The sequence below is a fragment of the Prunus mume genome, linkage group LG1, assembly GCF_029339155.1.
Source record: "Prunus mume cultivar Tortuosa linkage group LG1, ASM2933915v1, whole genome shotgun sequence".
Lineage (NCBI taxonomy): Eukaryota > Viridiplantae > Streptophyta > Magnoliopsida > Rosales > Rosaceae > Prunus > Prunus mume.
In genome coordinates, this window is record NC_142698.1 from 878784 (window position 1) to 899516 (window position 20733).

Below are 20733 nucleotides of genomic sequence, written 5' to 3' on the forward strand. Positions count from 1 at the left end.
ATGTAAAACGAACTCTGGAAACAGGTTGGTAGTTGAATACGGTTTAATTTTATAAACATGGAATTGGTTTTGCAATGGTGAATTCGAAATCCCTGGTCTCATCCCTATTCTTCTTACATCAATATCTCATTCGCTGCTACATTCGTCTTGCATTTTAAGTTATCTTTCATTTACAACACAAACTACTCGCAATTTGTTACTTTCACTTTTAGTTAGGGTTCTTTCAAAACTTGTAATTTATAGAGGCCCAATCGGTCCCTGTGGTTCGACACCCTTACTTGTACCATTATACTAACCATATATTGGCACTTGGAAGGAACACAACACCAAGCCACCTAGACTTCAATTTTCCTGGAAAGAGACGCAAACGTGAGTTAAACAAAAGAACTGACATACCTTTGGTGAACTCTTTCCGTTGAATGTTCCTGTCATGGTAACTCTTGGTTCGTTCTTTGTAAAGCCTTGCATTCTCATAGGACTCATGTCTAATTTCTTCCAATTCATTGAGCTGAAACTTTCTAACATGGCCGGCCTTGTCCAGATCAAAATTCAACTTCTTGATGGCCCAAAAAGCATTGTGTTCAAGCTCCATTGGCAAGTGACAGGCTTTCCCAAACACAAGACGATAAGGGCTCATTCCGATGGGAGTCTTATATGCAGTCCTATAAGCCCATAATGCATCATTGAGCTTGGCAGCCCAATCTTTCCTTGTACTATTCACCACCTTCTCTAGGATCTGCTTAATTTCTCTGTTGCTTATTTCTACTTGACCAGAAGTTTGAGGATGATATGGTGTAGAGACTCGGTGGGTGATGTTGTACTTCTTCATGAGTGCTTCAAATGGCTTGTTGCAGAAGTGGCTGCCTCCATCACTAATGACAGCCCTTGGAGTACCAAACCTTGTGAAAATATTGTTCCTCAGGAACTTCAGCACCACCTTATGATCATTGGTTTTGGTGGCTATGGCTTCCACCCATTTAGACACATAATCAACAGCAACAAGTATGTAGGTATATCCAAAGGAAGATGGGAATGGTCCCATGAAATCAATACCCCATACATCGAAGAGTTCCACAAAGAGTATGTTCTTCAATGGCATTTCGTTCCTGCGGCTTATGTTTCCCATCCTTTGACACCTATCACACTTAACACAAAAATTAAATGCATCTTTGAATAGAGTAGGCCAAAAGAAACCTGATTGCAAAATTTTAAGTGCTGTTTTCTTAGCTCCAAAGTGGCCTCCACAAGCCAATTCGTGGCTATGCCTAAGGATGCTTTCTTGTTCTTCTTCTGGAACACATCTTCTAATGAGTTGATCTGGGCAATGCTTGAATAAGAAAGGTTCATCCCAGACATAATGTTTCACCATGGAAAAGAACTTCTTTTTGTCCTGATAAGTTAGATCATTTCTAAGAACACCACAAGCAAGATAATTAACAAAATCAACATACCATGGCTCTTTGACTTGGGCAACAAATAGCTGTTCATCCGGGAAAGTCTCATTCAAGGGTAGTACAGCTTCTCCTTGCTCTTCAACCACAATTCTGCTCAAATGGTCAGCCACCACATTTTCACATCCCTTCTTGTCTCGAATCTCCAAATCGAACTCTTGCAGCAAGAGAATCCATCTGATCAAGCGTGGTTTGGCGTCCTTCTTAGTGAGCAAGTATCTAAGAGCAGCATGGTCAGAATAAACAATTACTTTAGAACCAACAAGGTAAGAACGAAATTTTTCTAAAGCAAAAACCACAGCAAGCAACTCCTTCTCTGTTGTGGAGTAATTGAGTTGGGCATCACTCAAGGTCCGGCTCGCATAATGAATCACATGGGGAAGCTTGTTCTTCTTTTGACCTAGAACTGCACCAATAGCAAAGTCAGAGGCATCACACATTATTTCAAATGGTAAAGACCAATCTGGAGCTTGATAATAGGGGCTGAAGTTAGCTCTTTCTTCAAGGTCGTAAAAGCTTCCATGCAAGTTTCGTCAAACTCAAAAACAGCATCCTTAGCAAGGAGATTACACAATGGTCTTGAAATGCTCGAAATTTTTTGATGAACCTTCTATAGAATCCGGCATGGCCCAGAAAGCTTCTAACTCTTTTAACAGAGGAAGGGGGTGGTAGATTTGAGATGATATTTATCTTGGCTTTGTCCACTTCAATTCCCTTACTTGAAACAACGTGGCCTAGCACAATTCCTTGTCTTACCATGAAGTGACACTTCTCCCAATTCAAAATCAGATTTGTTTCCTGACATCTTTTAAGCACTAGAGACAAGTGGTGAAGACAATCATCAAAAGATGAACCAAAAACTGAAAAATCATCCATAAATACCTCCATGAATCGTTCCACCATATCAGAAAAGATTGCCATCATGCATCTTTGGAAAGTTGCTGGAGCATTGCACAAACCAAATGGCATCCTTCTATAAGCAAATGTACCGAATGGGCATGTGAACGTGGTTTTCTCCTGGTCTTCCGGAGCAATGGGAATTTGATTATACCCTGAAAATCCATCAAGAAAACAGTAGTAAGCATGGCCAGATAAACGGTCAAGCATTTGATCAATGAAAGGCAAGGGAAAATGATCTTTTCTTGTGGATGTGTTCAACTTCCTGTAATCGATGCAAACTCTCCAACCAGTGATAGTTCGTGTTGGAACTAGCTCATTCTTCTCATTCTTTACAACGGTGATTCCGGACTTCTTTGGAACAACTTGCACAGGACTCACCCACTTAGAATCTGAAATTGGGTAGATGATTCCCACATCAAGTAGCTTTAAAACTTCAGCCCTAACCACCTCTTTCATGTTGGGATTTAGCCTTCTTTGTGCATCACGAGATGGTTTACTGTCTTCTTCCATTAAAATTCGGTGCATGCACATGCTTGGACTAATTCCTTTGATGTCTGCTATGGTCCATCCAAGGGCTGTTTTATGCTCTTTCAGAACTTCAATTAAGCTGTCCTCTTCATGTGAGGTGAGACCTGCAGCAATTATAACAGGGAGAGTTTCAAGCTTTGGTGGGGTAATAATGGATGGCTCCAATTTTGTGGAGGATGGTCCAAGAGGCTCGAGCGGTGGCCTAAAGGATGGTGGGTATGGCTGAAACACTTCTAAGGCAGCCATCACCTCTTGGAACTCTGATTCATAGAGATCTTCCTCTTCTTGTGTTAGGACCGCTTCTAGAGAATCATTAGACTTTTTCTGCATAATTTTAGAAGAAACCTCATGATCCACAACATCAATTGAAAAACAAGTATCGAGAGTGATAGAAGGTTGAGAGAGAGCATCAAACACTTTAAATTCAACAGTTTCACCCAAAACAGTCATGGAGAGGGTGCCATCTTTCACTTTGATGATTGTGTCTGCAGTGGCCATGAATGGTCGCCCGAGGAGAATGGGATCAACGCGGTTTCCATATGGGTTATCCTCCATATCCATCACTACAAAATCAGCGGGAAGAATGAGTGTATTAACTTGAACTAAAATATCTTCTACAATACCTTTAGGATATTTGATAGAATGATCAGCTAGTTCAAGACGAATTGAGGTTTTCTTTATCCCTTCTAAGCCAAGCTCCTGATAAACTGAATATGGCATTACATTGATGCTTGCTCCCAAGTCCAACATGGCTCTTCCAACCGTCTTATCTCCGATGTTAATGGGAATGTCAAAGCTGCCAGGATCTTCTAGTTTTGTGGAAGCTTCCTTTGCAACACAGCACTCACATTCTTGTTGAGCTTTACTTCTTCACTTGGAGCAAAATTAAGCTTGTGAGTCATCAAGTGCTTGATGAACTTTCCATATGCAGGAATCTGTTTAACAACATCAAGCAAGGGCAAATTGATATTAACTTTACTCAAAATATCATAAATCTCTTTAAAAGCCTTATCTTGATTTGCCTTCTTCAAACGGCCTGGAAATGGAATCGGTGGAATATATGGAGGAGGTGGGATGTATCTATCTTGATGAAGATGCGATGGCACAAATTTGTCATCTCTTTTATGCAATTGAAATGGATTGGGTTCCTGAGAATCAGATTTGGCCTTAGGAGCAGATTGGGATGTTTTGGGTTGTTCTCCATCCATAGCTGTGGTTTCCTCTTCATCTTCATCCTCTACAACCACAACATCATTTGATAGATCAGAACCAACTTTGTTATCAACAATCTTACCTGATCTGAGCACATGAACGGCCTTGGCTTCTTGGTTTTTTGGATTGATCACGGTTTGGCTTGGCCATTTCCCAGGTTCTCTTTGAGCTATTTCGGTAGCTATCTGGCCTAATTGGACTTCCAACTTGGAGATGGCAGCTTGTAGTTTGCTGGAAATTGGATTGGTTGATTGCCATTTGCTTCACTATATCCTCCAACGATGATGATTGTTGTGGCCTTTGGAGTGAAGGGGGATTCGCTTGATTCTGTGTATTCCTCCATGAAAAGTTTGGATGATTCCTCCAACCTGGATTATAACTTTGAGAATATGGATCATTTATTGGACCTCGGTTGTAGGAATTCACCAACTTAGCTTGCTCTTGCACAAATTCTGGATATGCAGCCCCAAGGGGACAAGAAATGGTAGGATGATCATGAGTTTCACAGATGCTACACACTTCCTTTGAAGGGTTTCTTGAGTTCAATGCAAGGAGGGCATCAAGCTTTTGTTCCAATTTGGAAATCTGCACACTGGAAGAATCATTAGAACCACCAGCAATACGTTTACCTCTTGTATCGGTGTGTTGGGTCTCCATTGCTATCTCCTCAAAGAGTTCATATGTTTCTTCTGGAGTCTTAGTCTTATAAGAACCACCTGCAAAATTAGTGACAATATTATGGCTAGAGGGGGTTAGTCCTTTATAAAACATACGCATCTGAAGCTTCAATGGAATCCCATGATGAGGACATTGATTGAGCAGCCCATTGAATCTCTCCCATGCTTCACAAAATGACTCATCATCTTGTTGTGCAAATAGTAAGATCTTGTCCCTAAGCATGTCGGTTTTTTGAGGAGAAGTATTTCTCTAAGAACTTCTTTGAATGGCTCCCCAAGTCGTGAGTGAACTAGTCTTCAAAGAATTCAACCAATATTTCGCCTTGTCTTTCAAAGTGTAAGGAAACACTCTCATTCGAAGTTGATCTTCCGTCACAACTGTCAAGGAAAAGAGCTCACAGCATTAAAAATATCCTTTATATGGGTTAATGGATCTTCATTAGGTAAACCATAACAGGAAGGCAACATATTAAGATGAGAAGATTTAAGCTCATAGTTTCGAGCTGCGGTGGGCAGCAAGATGCTTGAAGGGGATGCTGGAATTGTTGGGATATCAAGGTCTCCCATGAACTCATTGGCAGCCATCTCTTCTTCTTCTTCTTAGTCTGAACTTGATTCCGAATTTGAAGGTGAAGAACCTGGGAGGTCAGTGTGGATAGCAAGACCTTCAAATGTGGCAATGGCTTGCTCTTTCGCAGTTGCCAACTCTCTTTCTAGACGATTCTGAATTTCAGAGATCACCCGGTTTGGTTGCAAAGATGGTCTTGTGTTCAAAGATCTCGAACGTTGGAATGAAGACCTCACTTGTTCAAGTAAGGGATTTCTAGACATAAACTACCTGAAACAGAAAATAACTTGAGTTAATTAGTACTACTAAAAGAATAGGGTAACCTTGGGCACATAACCAGGGAAGAACTTTCATTCAATCCCCGGCAACGGCGCCAAAATTTGTTGTTAATATGTTAACTCGCAATTGTACGGGCCAATTAGTAATATAGCAAGACAAGTACAGGTCGTACCCACGAGGACTGAGAAGTTAAAATTAGTTATGTACTTAGATTACCAAATTCAAGAAAGTAGGAGGTTAAGTCTAAAATAGAATTTAAAGCAAGAGTGATTGTAATTGTTGAACAAATGGAGGCAAAACGAAATTTCAAACAAAAGCAAAGTGAGCAAATGTAACAAAGAGTGTTTTTGTGGGCTGGAAAACAGATTGGGAGACTAGGGCATTCGATTCACCATAACAATTCAATTCTAGGTTATAAGGAGTCAAGTGACAAGTCTAATTCAGATTCAAAGATTGATTCTAGCTAAAGTATAATTAGGCCATGGTGTCTGGTCCTAACCTTGTGTTCCTAATTCCCTAACTTGATCATTTGTTGTCTAACCTAAATTAAACATTAGGAACTCATTAAGCATAGAAGAACAATTTAAACAACCAAGCATGTATCTAATCCTGTTGTCGAATGTCCATCCATACTTTTCTTATTCATAGTTCAATTCGAATCAAAGCATGGTGTCTACTCTTGATTCAAACCAAGATAGCTAATATACAAGTTCTAATGGTGATCAATCATCCAAACAAGCATATTAACTGATAAGCATAATGAATAAGAACATGAATCATGAATCAAACTTGAAACTCAAAACTTCAACTTATAAACCCAGAATATTCATGTTAGGTTACATCGAAGTCCTAGTTATGAATTTAGCCACTCATAATGGAAATGAAACTTAAACAGAAATGAGAAAACATAATGAATGTAATAAGAGTGGAAAAACCCATTTCTGAAGTTACTTGTGATGTCCAAGGCTTCTCCAAGTGCTTCTCCACACCTAATGCTGCTCCAAGACCTTCCTCACATCTAGAGTATGGCAACTAAAGAGGTGATTTGGGATGAGTTTGGGTGAGTGGTGATGGCAGAGAAAGAGGAAATTCGTAGGGAAATGGAAGGAAGGCTTGTTGGAGCTGTTTTGGTGATTTGGGACTGAGTGGAGTGTTTGGGGAAGGATGGGAGTGTTAGAGGATGGCTGAAGTGAATTTTAGGCTGAATGGAGTGACATTTCTTTGAATGAGTGTGCATCACTCTATTTATAGAGTGCAAATTCGTGCTCCCCCTTTGGCTGGTGAAGCACACCCATTCCTAGCTATTCCCATTTGTCTGAGCTGCCCATTAGGTTCCCATGCTGCTGATTTGATGTGTAGCCCATGCCTCTAGGAATGTCAATTGCCCATGCCTTCTGAGTTTCCATGCTGTTGATTTGATGTGTAGCCCATGCCTCTAGGAATGTCAATTGCCCATGCCTTCTGAGTTTCCATGCTGTCTTGTCAAGCACATGACTCAACAGCCAGCAGTTGCATTCCTGAGCATGGTGTGCATTTTGATGGGCTCACGGATTGGGGTTGACTTAATCAATTGATCTATTTGAGTAGTCCATCTTGCAGTTCAGACTCTCATCTTTCCAGGCACATATTATATGGGCCAATCAAAGTTGGGAGAAAGACGTTAAGGCCGAAATGAGTTGCCAACCCAGTCTGCTCGTTTTTGCACCATTTTGCATCTTTTCTTATCCAAAGGCACTATTGCTATCTAAGGCTCAATGAACTGAATGATAAACAGAAAAGGGATTAAAAGCACACGTTTGACTCAATAACATAAACAAATCATAAGTTAGAAGGGTACAAATGATATGCAATTGTGAACTGATCAATGGCAGTTTGATTCGAAATCTTTAGGGAATTCTGCACCCGACTCAAAATCAACCTGTTCTTTGCTTCGCCAGCACTTCAATCGAACGGACAGGTCGGTTATGAACAAAATTGTCAAGAAGCTGTTGAAACAGCAGCTTAACAAAGCCAAGGAGCTGGCGGAAAAGCTTCCAGAAGCGCTATGGGCCATCCGACATCCTACCGCACGGCAACTCGGGAAACACCATTCTCTATGGCTTTCGGTTCAGAGGCGGTCCTCGTGGAAATCGGAGAGCCTTCCTACCAACGGAAACCTTCGACCGAAGCGAACGAGGAAGCGCTGCTTTAAGCCTCGACCTACTCAAAGAACGCCGAGCACAAGCCAACCTTCGAACGGCTTACAAGCAACGCGCTCTGCACTATGACTCGGGTCAGATCCCGCTCTTTCCGAATCGGAGATTGGGTCATGCGGAAAGTCTCTCGGCAACCAAGAATCCTACGGAAGGAACCTCCGACCTTCCCCGAGGGACCCTACGAAATCATCGGTATCCAGATCGGGACTTATCGACTTAGAGACTCCAACGGAAAGACCCTCGGTCATCCTTGGAATGTAGAGCATTTGAAGTATTATTTCAAATGAAATCACCTGGCCTACGGCAGATCACGGAGGGGTCCAAGAGCCTCGCACTTCTACAAGCACAGCCTTCGCATGATAGCGCTTCCAGCCAACGGCGGTTTTAAATTGTAAAGCGACTCAAAATTGTACGTTTGCCTTCGCAGCATATCAATGAAAGGGCCTTCGGCTCATGCATTCAGAACCTTTGTTGTACCTTTCAATCTCTCCATTTTGTTCAAAAAGGAATCGGTAGGGACCACCGGTGGCAATAAACTCCACACTTTGGCATCGCCATTATCCTACCGATTAAGGGACAACGAAGACTTTATTGACCTTTATTATCTTCGGTAATTACGGGCGTTGTTTGCCATCGCAAGCACGCCTAATGGTTTCAAATCCTTAACACTAGGAACTTTTGCTTGAAAGGAAATGTTATTACCAACGGCCAGTGACTTTGTTTAGTAGCCTTCGCATTAAACAGAAAAGTGAAAATCTCCTAAGTACGCTTACCGATTCATAAGAAAGATGCAACTAACTTAAAGTGACTTAAAGTGAAAACATAACGTTAAATTGAAAGATGCCAACAGCATCAGAGTTGTAACAGAATTACAAAAATGCCTACGGCATCAAAATTTAATTAAACACTTAAAAATTGCCTCGGCAGTAAGTTTATAAAGATAAAAATTGGAAACAAAGCAGCTACTTCAGAATCCTCCATCAGACGGCACTCATCGGCACTGGGCAGACTATCGCCTCGGCAGACTTCCCTTGGGGATCGCGGGACCTCCTTTGTCATGTCCTCCCCTCGTGACTCCTCGACCATCTCTTCGGTCATGCCTTCAGGAAGGGGGATCGGCAATGAAATTGAGGTTGAGCTTTTCCGGGGTTGTACCGCTGAAACGGTAGAGAAGGTCCGCCATTTTCGAGCCTACCTCCTTGTCCAGGCCAAGGTAGAAAACTCGCAGACCGACGATAGCCCCGATCGCCTCCGACGGCAGCCTCGATCTCGAAGCCCTGGTCCGCTCGGACTCCTCGAAGCCACCCGACCGCCTCCTCGACTCCAGAGCCTCCTTCGCCGCCAGCCGCGCCGACTCCAAAGCCGCCGACATCTCGCCAAGCTTGGCCCGATAAACCTTTACCTGCCGCTCAGCAGCTTGCATGTCCTTGGCCAAGTTTGCTCGGGCTTGATGGCCTTGCTCGCTTCGCAACCTTTGCTCTGCCGCCTTCATAGGCCTTCTTCGCCTTCTCGGTGGCATTAATGGCTCGCTTAACGCAGAGCCACATGTCCATCGATGCCTGCATAGCAAATGAAAGCGTTAGAAGGAGACAGAAATGAACGGCAGGAAACGCTTAAAAGCAGAGGCACTTACGAGGCTTGAAGACGCGCTGGCCTCCTCCCGAAGAAGCTTCTTCGTAGGTTCGATCTCGACAGCTCCATTTGTGAACCGAGGATCATATGGTTCACAAACTGCACCGCCTTCAAGGACAGGCAGAGTAAGCCTTCAAGAAGCCTCGCCCCTCGGCAGAGAAGATGGCCCGGCAGGCTCGGTTTGTCGACCGCGTTTTGGAGCGGGTCGGCATTGAGGTCCACCGAACGGCCTCTGCCTGCAGCTTTAGAGGAGTTGCCTCCGAGGCGGAACTCGCCGGGGACGGACCAGCTTCGCAGCGGCGCGCACCGACTCGCATGCATCCGGCGACGCGGCGCTCGCTGAGTGTCACGCCGTCGGTCCACGCCCCGGCGGCGATGCCGCCCGGTCTTCTTCTTCTTCCCGCATGCCGAGCATGTTGTTAATATGTTAACTCGCAATTGTACGGCCAATTAGTAATATAGCAAGACAAGTAACGAGGTCGCACTACGAGGACTGAGAAGTTAAAATTAGTTATGTACTTAGATTACCAAATTCAAGAAAGTAGGAGGTTAAGTCCAAAATAGAATTTAAACCAAGAGTGATTGTAATTGTTGAACAAATGAGGCAAAACGAAATTTCAAACAAAAGCAAAGTGAGCAAATGTAACAAAGAGTATTTTTGTGGGCTGGAAAATAGATTGGGAGACTAGGGCATTCGATTCACCATAACAATTCAATTCTAGGTTATAAGGAGTCAAGTGACAAGTCTAATTCGATTCAAAGATTGATTCTAGCTAAAGTGTGATTAGGCCATGGTGTCTGGTCCTAACCATGTGTTCCTAATTCCTTAACTTGATCATTTGTTGTCTAACCTAAATTAAGCATTAAGAACTCATTAAGCATAGAAGAACAATTTAAACAACCAAGCATGTATCTAATCCTGTTGTCGAATGTCCATACATGCTTTTCTTATTCATAGTTCAATTAATCAAAGCATGGTGTCTACTCATGATTCAAACCAAGATAGCTAATGTACAAGTTCTAATGGTGATCAATCATCCAAACAAGCATATTAACTGATAAGCATAATGAATAAGAACATGAATCATGAATCAAACTTGAAACTCAAAACTTCAACTTATAAACCCAGAATATTCATGTTAGGTTACATCGAAGTCCTAGTTATGAATTTAGCTACTCATAATGGAAATGAAACTTAAACAGAAATGAGAAAACATAATGAATGTAATAAGAGTGGAAAAACCCATTTCTGAAGTTACTTGTGGTGTCCAAGGCTTCTCCAAGTGCTTCTCCACACCTAATGCTGCTCCAAGACCTTCCTCACATCTAGAGTATGGCAACTAAAGAGGTGATTTGGGATGAGTTTGGGTGAGTGGTGATGGCAGAGAAAGAGGAAATTCGTAGGGAAATGGAAGGAAGGCTTGTTGGAGCTGTTTTGGTGATTTGGGACTGAATGGAGTGTTTGGGGAAGGATGGGAGTGTTAGAGGATGGCTGAAGTGAATTTTAGGCTGAATGGAGTGACTTTTTCTGAATGAGTGTGCATCACTCTATTTATAGAGTGCAAATTCGTGCTCCCCCTTTGGCTGGTGAAGCACACCCATTCCTAGCTATTCCCATTTGTCTGAGCTGCCCATTAGGTTCCCATGCTGCTGATTTGATGTGTAGCCCATGCCTGCTGATTTGATGTGTAGCCCATGCCTCTAGGAATGTCAGCTGCCCATGCCTTCTGAGTTTCCATGCTGTCTTGTCAGCACATGACTCAACAGCTAGCAGTTGCATTCCTGAGCATGGTGTGCATTTTGATGGGCTCACGGATTGGGGTTGACTTAATCAATTGATCTATTTGAGTAGTCCATCTTGCAGTTCAGACTCTCATCTTTCCAGGCACATATTATATGGGCCAATCAAAGTTGGGAGAAAGACGTTAAGGCCGAAATGAGTTGCCAACCCAGTCTGCTCGTTTTTGCACCATTTTGCATCTTTTCTTATCCAAAGGCACCATTGCTACCTAAGGCTCAATGAACTGAATGATAAACAGAAAAGGGATTAAAAGCACACGTTTGACTCAATAACATAACCAAATCATAAGTTAGAAGGGTACAAAATGATATGCAATTGTGAACTGATCAAATACCCCTAGACCTAGATTTTGCTAGTCCCCGAGCAAAACAAAAGAAAACAAAGTTAAAAACAAAACAAGAAGTTTAACTAAACCACTTCTGCGGGTAACTCGTTTGCATTGAGCATATGCAACAAGCCTTTAAACCTCTAGGCATCCCTAGTAGGAGGAGTTGTGTCTCCTGAGGGTTTAACAGAAACGATACCCACAAACGCTTTACTGACTCTACAAAACAAAAGGTTAGAAAACTAACTTTGAAAACGACTAATGAAAATGAAAGAAAACTTTAATCATACCTCCAACACCAGAGAGTTGCCAAGATAGATGATCAATAAGTGTGTAAAGTGGAAGCTATAGCTCAAAGGCACACGGCTTCAAAGTAAACATACTCAAATCTTGAAGGAAGAACATGCTTCAACTCTAATTCTCACATATAGCACTCAATCACTCAGAACCTATGGTTTTATTCTCTCAAACAAGCATAAGTGAGTATATGAAATAGAAGCAGGATATTTGGTTAGATCTCATGAAGGGAATCAAATACTAAGAATAGAGATACACACATACATACCAGCACCCATGAATACATCCTCAAAGATCAGCTAGGTCTTTCAAGGTTGTAATGAATGGCTAAGGTTAGGGGAAATGGAAGAGTTGGAAAGAACACAATTAACTTAAGAACATACCAAGGTTGCATTCTTCATTGATCTGCAAGGTATCATTGATTTAGAATGATATGGCTGCAACTTCATAGCATCATCTGGCATAGACCTTATATTTCACATTTAGATCAAATCGAAACACTTTCTCCGAAACACTTTCTCTTTATCTTTCTTATTTGCTGACTTGATCTACTTCTTCTTTAACTTCATTGCACAGATTCACACCAATTTACATTTAGGCATGTGGCAGCAACTTCCTTGCTTCAAACTTTATCTTGGCACACCTTGGTATATTTCTAAGCTATAGGGTATGGCTATAATAGGTTAAATATCTCAGATTGAGATACAAGGTTAGGGGAATTATGAGGGTGATAGAAGAAAAAGGCTTGAAGTGTTTGGCTGCAAGAGAGCTGATGGAACACACGAATGGGTAGGGTGAAAAGAAAGCACAGAGAATGGTTATACACACATAGCCTAGCATCACTTCAATGAGTTCATTCATGAATGAGAGCACGCACCTGATATCTGCAAAGAGAATCATCCTTAGTATTCAATCAAAATGGAACAATGAGATCATTTAGAGTGAATTGAAGAAAATAAGTAGAGATGAGGAATAGAAACACTTTAAACCCTCTCAAGAATGCAATTAGGCTCGAAATAGCTCACTAGGGTAGTCTCCACTATTCTCCTTCAATAATCTGAGCATGGTACCTTAGCCACCAGAATTCTAAGAGCAAAAGCTTTGTGAAGTGTAAAATTTCTGATATGAAAATCTCAATGGCAGCTCCATAGCATTGATTGTATGAAATTCAAAAATAAAAATAAAATAAAAATAGTGACAAGCGGACGAAAATTGTAAACACAAATGAACAAAATTGAAAACCTCCCCCCCAGACCTGAATTGAACATTGTCCTCAATGTTAAAGCATAACAAAGATGAGTGAGAACATGTAAATAATAAGGGGAAAGTTTAAGACCAAGGATTAGAGAAACTCCCTCTTGATGCGATTAGGTCGACAGCTACCAAGCACCTTATTCTTCAACACATGGGTTGCCTCCCAAGAAGCGCCTTAGTTAATGTCTTGGCAAGACATTATGCGATTAGCTAACTTGATTGTACGAATGGAAGATGATCCACCACATGACCAGTTTGAATTCCAACTGACACTCCCTCATAGAATGGCTTTAAACGTTGTCCATTTACTTTGAAAGTCGAGCCATCTTTAGGGTTTTGAATCTCCACAGCTCCATAGGGAGAAACATTGACCACGGTGAATGGGCCAAGCCACCTAGACTTCAATTTTCCTGGAAAGAGACGCAAACGTGAGTTAAACAAAAGAACTGACATACCTTTGGTGAACTCTTTCCGTTGAATGTTCCTGTCATGGTAACTCTTGGTTCGTTCTTTGTAAAGCCTTGCATTCTCATAGGACTCATGTCTAATTTCTTCCAACTCATTGAGCTGAAACTTTCTAACATGGCCGGCCTTGTCCAGATCAAAATTCAACTTCTTGATGGCCCAAAAAGCATTGTGTTCAAGCTCCATTGGCAAGTGACAGGCTTTCCCAAACACAAGACGATAAGGGCTCATTCCGATGGGAGTCTTATATGCAGTCCTATAAGCCCATAATGCATCATTGAGCTTGGCAGCCCAATCTTTCCTTGTACTATTCACTACCTTCTCTAGGATCTGCTTAATTTCTCTGTTGCTTATTTCTACTTGACCAGAAGTTTGAGGATGATATGGTGTAGAGACTCGGTGGGTGATGTTGTACTTCTTCATGAGTGCTTCAATGGTTTGTTGCAGAAGTGGCTGCCTCCATCACTAATGACAGCCCTTGGAGTACCAAACCTTGTGAAAATATTGTCCCTTAAGAACTTCAGCACCACCTTATGATCATTGGTTTTGGTGGCTATGGCTTCCACCCATTTAGACACATAATCAACAGCAACAAGTATGTAGGTATAACCAAAGGAAGACGGGAATGGTCCCATGAAATCAATACCCCATACATCGAAGAGTTCCACAAAGAGTATGTTCTTCAATGGCATTTCGTTCCTGCGGCTTATGTTTCCCATCCTTTGACACCTATCACACTTAACACAAAAATTAAATGCATCTTTGAATAGAGTAGGCCAAAAGAAACCTGATTGTAAAATTTTAAGTGCTGTTTTCTTAGCTCCAAAGTGGCCTCCACAAGCCAATTCGTGGCTATGCCTAAGGATGCTTTCTTGTTCTTCTTCTGGAACACATCTTCTAATGAGTTGATCTGGGCAATGCTTGAATAAGAAAGGTTCATTCCAGACATAATGTTTCACCATGGAAAAGAACTTCTTTTTGTCCTGATAAGTTAGATCATTTCTAAGAACACCACAAGCAAGATAATTAACAAAATCAGCATACCATGGCTCTTTGACTTGGGCAACAAATAGTTGTTCATCTGGGAAAGTCTCATTCAAGGGTAGTACAGCTTCTCCATGCTCTTCAATCACAATTCTGCTCAAATGGTCAGCCACCACATTTTCACATCCCTTCTTGTCTCGAATCTCCAAATTGAACTCTTGTAGCAAGAGAATCCATCTGATCAAGCGTGGTTTGGCGTCCTTCTTAGTGAGCAAGTATCTAAGAGCAGCATGGTCAGAATAAACAATTACTTTAGAACCAACAAGGTAAGAACGAAATTTTTCTAAAGCAAAAACCACAGCAAGCAACTCCTTCTCTGTTGTGGAGTAATTGAGTTGGGCATCATTCAAGGTCCGGCTCGCATAATGAATCACATGGGGAAGCTTGTTCTTCTTTTGACCTAGAACTGCACCAATAGCAAAGTCAGAGGCATCACACATTATTTCAAATGGTAAAGACCAATCTGGAGCTATGATAATAGGGGCTGAAGTTAGCTCTTTCTTCAAGGTCGTAAAAGCTTCCATGCAAGTTTCGTCAAACTCAAAAACAGCATCCTTAGCAAGGAGATTACACAATGGTCTTGAAATGCTTGAAAATTTTTTGATGAACCTTCTATAGAATCCGGCATGGCCCAAAAAGCTTCTAACTCTTTTAACAGAGGAAGGGGGTGGTAGATTTGAGATGATATTTATCTTGGCTTTGTCCACTTCAATTCCCTTGCTTGAAACAACATGGCCTAGCACAATTCCTTGTCTTACCATGAAGTGACACTTCTCCCAATTCAAAATCAGATTTGTTTCTGACATCTTTTAAGCACTAGAGACAAGTGGTGAAGACAATCATCAAAAGATGAACCAAAAACTGAAAAATCATCCATAAATACCTCCATGAATCGTTCCACCATATCAGAAAAGATTGCCATCATGCATCTTTGGAAGGTTGCTGGAGCATTGCACAAACCAAATGGCATCCTTCTATAAGCAAATGTACCGAATGGGCATGTGAACGTGGTTTTCTCCTGGTCTTCCGGAGCAATGGGAATTTGATTATAACCTGAAAATCTATCAAGAAAACAGTAGTAAGCATGGCCAGATAAACGGTCAAGCATTTGATCAATGAAAGGCAAGGGAAAATGATATTTTCTTGTGGATGTGTTCAACTTCCTGTAATCAATGCAAACTCTCCAACCGGTGATAGTTCGTGTTGGAACTAGCTCATTCTTCTCATTCTTTACAACGGTGATTCCGGACTTCTTTGGAACAACTTGCACAGGACTCACCCACTTAGAATCTGAAATTGGGTAGATGATTCCCACATCAAGTAGCTTTAAAACTTCAGCCCTAACCACCTCTTTCATGTTGGGATTTAGCCTTCTTTGTGCATCACGAGATGGTTTGCTGTCTTCTTCCATTAAAATTCGGTGCATGCACATGCTTGGACTAATTCCTTTGATGTCTGCTATGGTCCATCCAAGGGCTGTTTTATGCTCTTTCAGAACTTCAATTAAGCTGTCCTCTTCATGTGAGGTGAGACCTGCAGCAATTATAACAGGGAGAGTTTCATTAGCACCCAAATAAGTATGTTTAAGATGATTGGGTAGAGGTTTAAGTTCTAGCTTTGGTGGGGTAATAATGGATGGCTCCAATTTTGTGGAGGATGGTTCAAGAGGCTCGAGTGGTGGCCTAAAGGATGGTGGGTATGGCTGAAACACTTCTAAGGCAGCCATCACTTCTTGGAACTCTGATTCATAGAGATCTTCCTCTTCTTGTGTTAGGACCGCTTCTAGAGCATCATTAGACTTTTTCTGCACAATTTTAGAAGAAACCTCATGATCCACAACATCAATTGAAAAACAAGTATCAAGAGTGATAGAAGGTTGAGAGAGAGCATCAAACACTTTAAATTCAACAGTTTCACCCAAAACAGTCATGGAGAGGGTGCCATCTTTCACTTTGATGATTGTGTCTGCAGTGGCCATGAATGGTCGCCCGAAGGAGAATGGGATCAACACGGTCTCCATATGGGTTATCCTCCATATCCATAACTACAAAATCAGCCGGAAGAATGAGTGTATTAACTTGAACTAAAATATCTTCTACAATACCTTTAGGATATTTGATAGAATGATCAGCTAGTTCAAGACGAATTGAGGTTTTCTTTATCCCTTCTAAGCCAAGCTCCTGATAAACTGAATATGGCATTACATTGATGCTTGCTCCCAAGTCCAACATGGCTCTTCCAACCGTCTTATCTCCAATGTTAATGGGAATGTCAAAGCTGCCAGGATCTTCTAGTTTTGGTGGAAGCTTCCTTTGCAACACAGCACTCACATTCTTGTTGAGCTTTACTTCTTCACTTGGAGCAAAATTGAGCTTGTGAGTCATCAAGTGCTTGATGAACTTTCCATATGCAGGAATCTGTTTAACAACATCAAGCAAGGGCAAATTGATATTAACTTTACTCAAAATATCATAAATCTCTTTAAAAGCCTTATCTTGATTTGCCTTCAAACGGCCTGGAAATGGAATCGGTGGAATATATGGAGGAGGTGGGATGTATCTATCTTGATGAAGATGCGATGGCACAAATTTGTCATCTCTTTTATGCAATTGAAATGGATTGGGTTCCTGAGAATCAGATTTGGCCTTAGGAGCAGACGTTTTGGGTTGTTCTCCTTCCATAGCTGTGGTTTCTCTTCATCTTCATCCTCTACAACCACAACATCATTTGATAGATCAGAACCAACTTTGTTATCAACAATCTTACCTGATCTGAGCACATGAACGGCCTTGGCTTCTTGGTTTTTTGGATTGATCACGGTTTGGCTTGGCCATTTCCCAGGTTCTCTTTGAGCTATTTCGTAGCTATCTGGCCTAATTGGACTTCCAACTTGGAGATGGCAGCTTGTGTAGTTTGCTGGAAATTGGATTGGTTGATTGCCATTTGCTTCACTATATCCTCCAACGATGATGATTGTTGTGGCCTTTGGAGTGAAGGGGGATTCGCTTGATTCTGTGTATTCCTCCATGAAAAGTTTGGATGATTCCTCCAACCTGGATTATAACTTTGAGAATATGGATCATTTATTGGACCTCGGTTGTAGGAATTCACCAACTTAGCTTGCTCTTGCACAAATTCTGGATATGCAGCCCCAAGGGGACAAGAAATGGTAGGATGATCATGAGTTTCACAGATGCTACACACTTCCTTTGAAGGATTCTTGAGTTCAATGCAAGGAGGGCATCTAGCTTTTGTTCCAATTTGGAAATCTGCACACTGGAAGAATCATTAGACCACCAGCAATACGTTTACCTCTTGTATCGGTGTGTTGGGTCTCCATTGCTATCTCCTCAAAGAGTTCATATGTTTCTTCGGGAGTCTTAGTCTTATAAGAACCACCTGCAAAATTAGTGACAATATTATGGCTAGAGGGGGTTAGTCCTTTATAAAACATACGCATCTGAAGCTTCAATGGAATCCCATGATGAGGACATTGATTGAGCAGCCCATTGAATCTCTCCCATGCTTCACAAAACGACTCTTCATCTTGTTGTGCAAATAGTAAGATCTTGTCCCTAAGCATGTCGATTTTTTGCGTGGAGAAGTATTTCTCAAGAACTTCTTTTGAATGGCTCCCCAAGTCGTGAGTGAACTAGGCTTCAAAGAATTCAACCAATATTTCGCCTTGTCTTTCAAAGTGTAAGGAAACACTCTCATTCGAAGTTGATCTTCCGTCACACCTGTCAAGGGAAAAGAGCTCACAGCATTAAAAATATCCTTTATATGGGTTAATGGATCTTCATTAGGTAAACCATAAAAGGAAGGCAACATATTAAGATGAGAAGATTTAAGCTCATAGTTTCGAGCTGCGGTGGGCAGCAAGATGCTTGAAGGGGATGCTGGAATTGTTGGGATATCAAGGTCTCCCATGAACTCATTGGCAGCCATCTCTTCTTCTTCTTCTTGGTCTGAACTTGATTCCGAATTTGAAGGTGAAGAACCTGGGAGGTCAGTGTGGATAGCAAGACCTTCAAATGTGGCAATGGCTTGCTCTTTCGCAGTTGCCAACTCTCTTTCTAGACGATTCTGAATTTCAGAGATCACCCGGTTTGGTTGCAAAGATGGTCTTGTGTTCAAAGATCTCGAACGTTGGAATGAAGACCTCACTTGTTCAAGTAAGGGATTTCTAGACATAAACTACCTGAAACAGAAAATAACTTGAGTTAATTAGTACTACTAAAAGAATAGGGTAACCTTGGGCACATAACCAGGGAAGAACTTTCATTCAATCCCCGGCAACGGCGCCAAAATTTGTTGTTAATATGTTAACTCGCAATTGTACGGGCCAATTAGTAATATAGCAAGACAAGTACGAGGTCGTACCCACGAGGACTGAGAAGTTAAAATTAGTTATGTACTTAGATTACCAAATTCAAGAAAGTAGGAGGTTAAGTCCAAAATAGAATTTAAACCAAGAGTGATTGTAATTGTTGAACAAATGAGGCAAAACGAAATTTCAAACAAAAGCAAAGTGAGCAAATGTAAGAAAGAGTGTTTTTGTGGGCTGGAAAACAGATTGGGAGACTAGGGCATTCGATTCACCATAACAATTCAATTCTAGGTTATAAGGAGTCAAGTGACAAGTCTAATTCGGATTCAAAGATTGATTCTAGCTAAAGTGTGATTAGGCCATGGTGTCTGGTCCTAACCATGTGTTCCTAATTCCTTAACTTGATCATTTGTTGTCTAACCTAAATTAAGCATTAGGAACTCATTAAGCATAGAAGAACAATTTAAACAACCAAGCATGTATCTAATCCCTGTTGTCGAATGTCCATACATGCTTTTCTTATTCATAGTTCAATTCGAATCAAAGCATGGTGTCTACTCATGATTCAAACCAAGATAGCTAATGTACAAGTTCTAATGGTGATCTAATCATCCAAACAAGCATATTAACTGATAAGCATAATGAATAAGAACATGAATCATGAATCAAACTTGAAACTCAAAACTTCAACTTATAAACCCAGAATATTCATGTTAGGTTACATCGAAGTCCTAGTTATGAATTTAGCTACTCATAATGGAAATGAAACTTAAACAGAAATGAGAAAACATAATGAATGTAATAAGAGTGGAAAAACCCATTTCTGAAGTTACTTGTGGTGTCCAAGGCTTCTCCAAGTGCTTCTCCACACCTAATGCTGCTCCAAGACCTTCCTCACATCTAGAGTATGGCAACTAAAGAGGTGATTTGGGATGAGTTTGGGTGAGTGGTGATGGCAGAGAAAGAGGAAATTCGTAGGGAAATGGAAGGAAGGCTTGTTGGAGCTGTTTTGGTGATTTGGGACTGAATGGAGTGTTTGGGGAAGGATGGGAGTGTTAGAGGATGGCTGAAGTGAATTTTAGGCTGAATGGAGTGACTTTTTCTGAATGAGTGTGCATCACTCTATTTATAGAGTGCAAATTCGTGCTCCCCCTTTGGCTGGTGAAGCACACCCATTCCTAGCTATTCCCATTTGTCTGAGCTGCCCATTAGGTTCCCATGCTGCTGATTTGATGTGTAGCCCATGCTGCTGATTTGATGTGTAGCCCATGCCTCTAGGAATGTCAGCTGCCCATGCCTTCTGAGTTTCCATGCTGTCTTGTCAGCACATGACTCAACAGCTAGCAGTTGCATTCCTGAGCATGGTGTGCATTTTGATGGGCTCACGGATTGGGGTTGACTTAATCAATTGATCTATTTGAGTAGTCCATCTTGCAGTTCAGACTCTCATCTTTCCAGGCACATATTATATGGGCCAATCAAAGTTGGGAGAAAGACGTTAAGGCCGAAATGAGTTGCCAACCCAGTCTGCTCGTTTTTGCACCATTTTGCATCTTTTCTTATCCAAAGGCACCATTGCTACCTAAGGCTCAATGAACTGAATGATAAACAGAAAAGGGATTAAAAGCACACGTTTGACTCAATAACATAACCAAATCATAAGTTAGAAGGGTACAAAATGATATGCAATTGTGAACTGATCAGAGCATGAGGCGTCTCTTCGAGGACTCATTCATCCTCTTTGCCTCGCAGCCTTCCTCTCTTCGGTCACCGCA

The 20733-nt window shown here is 41.5% G+C and overlaps 2 non-coding genes across 2 annotated transcripts; both read left to right on the forward strand.

Moving 5' to 3' along the window:
• The first annotated feature begins 4884 nt into the window (after positions 1–4884).
• LOC148920620 (small nucleolar RNA R71) lies at positions 4885–4991 on the forward strand. Its single transcript, XR_016123409.1, has one exon. It is a non-coding gene; the product is annotated as a small nucleolar RNA R71 (small nucleolar RNA).
• Positions 4992–18104: 13113 nt separating this feature from the next.
• LOC148920621 (small nucleolar RNA R71) lies at positions 18105–18211 on the forward strand. Its single transcript, XR_016123410.1, has one exon. It is a non-coding gene; the product is annotated as a small nucleolar RNA R71 (small nucleolar RNA).
• Positions 18212–20733: the final 2522 nt, after the last annotated feature.